The following is a 6,625-nucleotide window of genomic DNA, read 5'->3' on the forward strand; positions in this document are numbered from 1 at the left end:
CCAGCGGACTTTCTAATGTGGGCGTGCACCAAACCGTGCACGAGTAAGATTCCAACTTCTAAACTAAGATGCGATCTAATATGTTACAGATACACGGGCAATTAAGCCAACTTGGTAAAAGGCCGATTCACGTATTTCTTCTATATATATATATTTCTTCACGTCCATCTTGATCGCGGCCCACCTCTGACTCGGTCAAATTCTGGTGATAACACATGCCCCCCTGGTTTTGGAAATGACATTTCCAAAAGCATGATGTTCCTCTCCCATCGGGTCATGTCGTGGCAGAGCAGCACTGCCGCAGAATCTTCATCATTACGCCTCGCCTCCCGGGCTTCTCTGTATGAACTGTCAATTTCGGCCTCACGTCCTCGAGAACCGTCATGGCATTAAATCTCCACTACACTCTCTTTATTTATCTGTGCCAAACGGTTCACCACTCCATCGCCTTGCTCGCTCTGTTCACCAAACCAAAAAACCCTTCTCTCCTGCAGCCATGTCTTCCTCTTCCTCCTCCGCTCAGGCACCTCTCTCCAACCGTTGCCGAAGAACAAAGAAGAGGACGATCTCCGCTCCGGGCGCACCCCATCTCCTCCGACAAGGAGAAGAAGGGAGGAGAAGCGGAGAAGACCAAGGCCTCCCCTCCGCCAGGCTCCCGCCGAAGAAGCGCTCACGCATGTGGGCGGACAGCGAGGACGACGATGATGACGAGGAAGAAGAAGATGAGGAGGAGGAAGATGATTCCTCCGCCTCCATTGGGTATCCTCCAACGAGCGCTTCCGCGGCTGGGCGGATAGCGAGGACGATGATGATGACGAGGAGGAGGAGGAGGCTCCGGCCGACGGCCGGGGCAGCAGCGGCGAGGAGCTTCCCGGGAGCAGCGCCGACGACCTCGACAACGGCGACGATGAGGACAGCGACGACTAGTAGAATAGGACTAGCAGTAGCGAGTGCACTAGGCACTAGATCCCTCTTTTGAGAGCCATCGGCTCTTCTTGTAAAGCTGCTCCTTTGAATTAATGAGAATTGTTCTTCCAATTTCTCCTTTCATTAATCCAATTTCCATCCTCCCGCTTGCCACACCAAGACCGATAGTGACGAATCGGGCCATCATTGTTTTTCTCGACCGTGGCGTTTTGCAGTCCCGCAGCCGATGACTATTCATCGGCTAATTTGAGGAACCAATCTCTTCTTTTCTTGCAGCACCGGCACGGTCCAAACCTCGTACCAGACGACGGCTTTTCCTTCCCAGTTCCTCCCTGAGACGATCGTGATGCAATAACAACCGAGGTAACTCCAATCGGCTCTTAAAAACAAGGCACCTACCAGGCCCATTGCCCCCCGAGTCTTAACCAAGGCAAAACAGAGCTGTATGGACCTAGGCTCGATCATGTCTGAGGGAGCTTCTTATGCAGAGCTAGCCGATTTGAACATAAATCGGCTTCTCAAAGCAGAGAGCCTTCAAGGTGAGCTGCCCCCCGAGTTTCTTCAGTTCTTGTCGGCTAGATCGGCTCCTTTCCTTTGGTGGATCTGATGCAATCCATTCTTGACCTGATCTGCACGTCCAGGCCGCTCTTGGTCTTGTCCTTGAAGAGAAGATCCGAGCTCTTAAGTTACTCCATTAAGGAGTTCTTTCATTAAAACCCTCTTCGTGCTCCATTGACCCTCTGATCGTATCAGTTATTCCCCTTGAGTCGATGTCTGCTGCATCGGCTGTGCTCGAAAATTTTCGAATTTTCAGAATTTTTTTTGTTTTTACGGCCGACTGGTGCATCGGCCCCCACACTCCAATACCCATCACCAAAGGATGAGACGCTTCTAGTGCATATCCTCGTGTTCTATCCACCTGGGTGCCCCCCCGAGCCGATTCTCGTCAAGAGAATTGATGGTATCGGCTTTGTTGGATAACATGTTGAACCCGAGCGAGAATGGTGGGTGAGGATAATTTTGGCCGATTGCTGGAATCGGCCTCCACGTTGCTTGCTCGGTGAAGGTTTTGTAAGTTCCCTTCATAAATTTTTTGGGGCCGATCACAAGGACCAGCCTCGCCATGTTTGCTCCTTGACGTGCTCTTGCTACTCGTTCAGGCCGGTAGACAAAACCAGCCCAATCTCTGACTTTATCATGTTGGTGCGCTTGCTGTCGTCCACCTTGGATGTACCGTGTAACCGTGGAGCACCGAGCTTCGTCGGAAGAACGAGCACCATGTTTGTGCCAGCCGATGTTTCATCATCGGCTTCCTTTTGCTTGGGGCGCCACTCCATTTTTCGTGGACGACCCTCTTCATCCAGGGTTCGCTGAACCTTCGCAGCCAGATCAGGCCTTGCCTTCCTCAATGTATGCAAGTATAACCTCTCGGCTTCTTCCAGGCCGCGCAATCGTTGAACCCTGCGTTTCTGGGAACGGCTGAGTCCGTCAGGGCACCACCTTGGCCGGTGGTACCTGTCTTCTTCTTCTCCCTCGTCTTCTGAATCTTCGAGATCTTCCAACCGAGGGGACTCAGCTCGTTTGCTCCGTGGCGGGAGAGGTCCCAAGCGCTCGAACACGGACACGTTGGCTGCCTCCTTCTTTTTCGGTTGCATTACGGGCAATTGCCGATTGTTGGCAATCGGCTCATTCCTGAATCCCAGCAGTGCCTGAAGAAAGGACAATCCCAGTGCCTGTCCTCGTCGTCCCGCTCCCTTGCCTTTCCCTTGGCGCAACGCTCGTGCTCCTCCTCATCGCGATTATGCCGACGATGTCTTCTAGCCAGACGATCTCTTTCATCATCATCGCTGGACCGTCGGCGTTGGTCGTACTGACTCACATACTTGTTGAGGAGGTGATCAGAGAGAGGTCGTTGATATCTTATGTTCTTCACTTCTCCCTCTGTTACGTAGCGCTTGCCGTCTTGGCGGAGCCGATCGCGTGGAGCGGCTTCCTCTGTTTCTTTGCTATGAGAGCAGCTGCCCTCATCTCCATCCTTGCCGCCGTGGTGTCCAAGATCTACCATGTTGATATTGCACAGAAACCCGGCTGGCACCCTCCATGGCAAGCATACTCCACCATGTTCACGGCGGGGAAGGGCTGGGTATCGACCTTCATGGCGTACTTGGTTGAAAATTAGACGCCCGTTCTCTATCGCCGCTTGGATGTGCCGACGCCACACCCTGCAGTCGTTGGTGGCATGGGAGAGCGAGTTATGCCATTTGCAGTATGGCTTTCCATTCAGCTCTTGCGCCGTGGGGAATTTGAGACCTTCAGGTATCTTCAACTGCTTTTCCTTGAGTAGGAGGTCGAAGATTTGCTCAGTCTTGGTCACGTCAAAATCAAGTCCCACCGGGCGTGCCAGAATGTGTTGACGCCAGAAACCCCCTGGCGGGCAGAGACGGGCAACACGGTAGAGCCGGGAACAACTAGGGCTGCGGCTGGCCCCAGTCCCTCTGAGCGACGGCCCGCAAAGCCTCCTGGTCGCACGCACCGATGTTTATCACAAGGGCGTGCCACCCGACCTATACCTGGTCGGGAAGGTGTGGATGATGCCTCGCTTAGTTTCCTGCAGGGCACACACGTAAACATTAAATACGAGCCTCGATCGGCTCTCGGGTTATCCCGTGAATCGGCTCAAAGAGCCGATCCACCCATGATTCGGACGAGGTGTCCGAATATATGGTGGTCCTGCTTGATCAAGGTAAAGCTAATGAGATCTACGACGATGTAGGGTTTTCACCGCATAATCGGATCGTCCTACTCCAGGTTGGGCATCGCGGCCACGCACGGTGATCGTAAGCCGATCCTAAACAAGGCCTAAAAACCAACACGAGGTTGATCCTCGGAACATCCTGCTTAGGGCCAACGAACAACACCCTACGTGCCGCTGGATCCTCCCCCCCTTTGTAAGGCCTAACTATTGCAGATATTAAACTAATCCTTGTAGAACAAGGAGCAATCGTAACGGATCAGATCTACTAAACTATGATCAAGCGGGGTGCCGCCCCTACACCTAAGATAGGTGTAAGGGCGGCTAGACATGCAAGGGTTGCACTACGAAAGCATGCAGCATGAAGAACAATGCTAACCCTAACATGTCTAAGATAACTACGTTGCTCGCCATCAAAAAGGCTTCGATACGAGCAACGCATGAACAACGTAGGCGAGGCTTGTGCTGCCTAGATCGCAAGATGCGATCTAGGCAGCATGATGCTTACCGGTAGAAACCCTCGAGACGAAGGGGTTGGCGATGCGCCGAGATTTGTTTGTGGTTGAACGTTGGTTGTTGTTTATTCCATAAACCCTAGGTACATATTTATAGTCCAGCGGACTTTCTAATGTGGGCGTGCACCAAACCGTGCACGAGTAAGATTCCAACTTCTAAACTAAGATGCGATCTAATATGTTACAGATACACGGGCAATTAAGCCCAACTTGGTAAAAGGCCGATTCACGTATTTCTTCTATATATATATTTCTTCACGTCCATCTTGATCGCGGCCCACCTCTGACTCGGTCAAATTCTGGTGATAACAGCCATGTATGTGCATTGTTATGTCCTCTCTATTTGTCAATTGCCCGACTGTAATTTGTTCACCCAACATGCTTTTATCTTATGGGAGAGACACCTCTAGTGAACTGTGGACCCCGGTCCATTCTTTTAATACTGAAATACAAATCTGTCTGCAATACTTGTTTTACTTGTTTTCTCTGCAAACAATCATCTTCCACACAATACGGTTAACCCTTTGTTACAGCAAGCCGGTGAGATTGACAACCTCACTCGTTTCGTTGGGGCAAAGTACTTTGGTTGTGTTGTGCGGGTTCCACGTTGGCGCCGGAATCTCCGGTGTTGCGCCGCACTACATCCCGCCGCCATCAACCTTCAACGTGCTTCTTGACTCCCTACTGGTTCGATTAAACCTTGGTTTCTTACCGAGGGAAACTTGCCGCTGTGCGCATCACACCTTCCTCTTGGGGTTCCCAACGGACGTGTCAACTACACGCATCAAGCAAATTTACGGCGCCGTTGCCGGGAGATCAAGACACGCTGCAAGGGGAGTCTCCACTTCTCAATCTCTTTACTTTGTTTTTGTCTTGCTTTATTTTATTTACTACTTTGTTTGCTGCATTATATCAAAACACAAAAAAAAAATTAGTTGCTAGTTTTACTTTATTTACTGTCTTGCACTCTATATCAAAAACACAAAAAAATTAGTTTACTTGCATTTACTTTACTTGATTCATCATGTTTCCTTTTAATTTTACCACAAAAGACATACCGGTGGGACAAGGGTCTATAATTGGAAGAGATAATATAGAAGAATTTTTCACCCATATTAGTATGCATGAAGATCTTAAAGATATACCACTTGCAAAAGCTGTCCCTACTTATGAAGATGCCTCTGTTTGTTTGGTACGCATGATGGAAGCTAGATTTATTAGTCTCAACCCCATGATACAACACATGTTTCTTACACTTTCTGATATAGATCGGGGAGAGAAGAGAGATTTTGTTCTAAAAGTCTTAGTGCGAGAATTTGAAGATATAGCTATAGAAGCTAGAAAAGTTTTTATTAAGCATAAGAGGCTTGGTTTTTATACCGACTTTAAAAGAACACTTGAAAAAATGGATATGTATAGACTAAAATACACTAATAATGCTAATGATGATGGGGAGATTAAAGCACCAATACCATGTAAGCTCCTAGCAATACATGAAGCTCTAGAAAATAATTATGCTTGGCTTGTTCTCGAAAATTTGTTTGATGAGAATAGCAAGCCTAAGACTAATGAAAAGGGAGCCTCTGAAACTTATATAGATAATATACAATGCATGGTTGAGAAAACTCCCAACACCCCTGGTTATGATGTTGATGCTTCGTCTCTCGATGTTACTTGATTTACACTTTCTGCGCCTAGCTGAAAGGCGTTAAAGAAAAGCGCTTATGGGAGACAACTCATGTTTTTACTCCAGTATTTTTGTTTTATATTTGTGTCTTGGAAGTTGTTTACTACTGTAGCAACCTCTCCTTATCTTAGTTTTTAGTTTTGTTGTGCCAAGTAAAGTCTTTGATAGTAAAGTAAGTACTAGATTTGGATTACTGCGCAGTTCCAGATTTCTTTGCTGTCACGAATCTGGGTCTACCTCCCTGTAGGAAGCTCAGAAAATTAAGCCAATTTACGTGCATGATCCTCAGATATGTACGCAACTTTCATTCAATTTGAGCATTTTCATTTGAGCAAGTCTGGTGGCCTAATAAAATCCATCTTTACGGACTGTTCTGTTTTGACAGATTCTGTCTTTTATTTCGCATTGCCTCTTTTGCTATGTTGCATGAATTTCTTTGATCCATTAATGTCCAGTAGCTTTATGCAATGTCCAGAAGTGTTAAGAATGATTGTGTCACCTCGGAACATGTGAATTTTTATTATGCACTAACCCTCTAATGAGTTGTTTCTAGTTTGGTGTGGAGGAAGTTTTCAAGGATCAAGAGAGGAGTATGATGCAATATGATCAAGGAGAGTGAAAGCTCTAAGCTTGGGGATGCCCCGGTGGTTCACCCCTGCATATTTTAAGAAGACTCAAGCGTCTAAGCTTGGGGATGCCCAAGGCATCCCCTTCTTCATCGACACATTATCAGGTTCCTCCCCT

Source organism: Lolium rigidum, chromosome 1 (genome assembly GCF_022539505.1).
Source record: "Lolium rigidum isolate FL_2022 chromosome 1, APGP_CSIRO_Lrig_0.1, whole genome shotgun sequence".
Lineage (NCBI taxonomy): Eukaryota > Viridiplantae > Streptophyta > Magnoliopsida > Poales > Poaceae > Lolium > Lolium rigidum.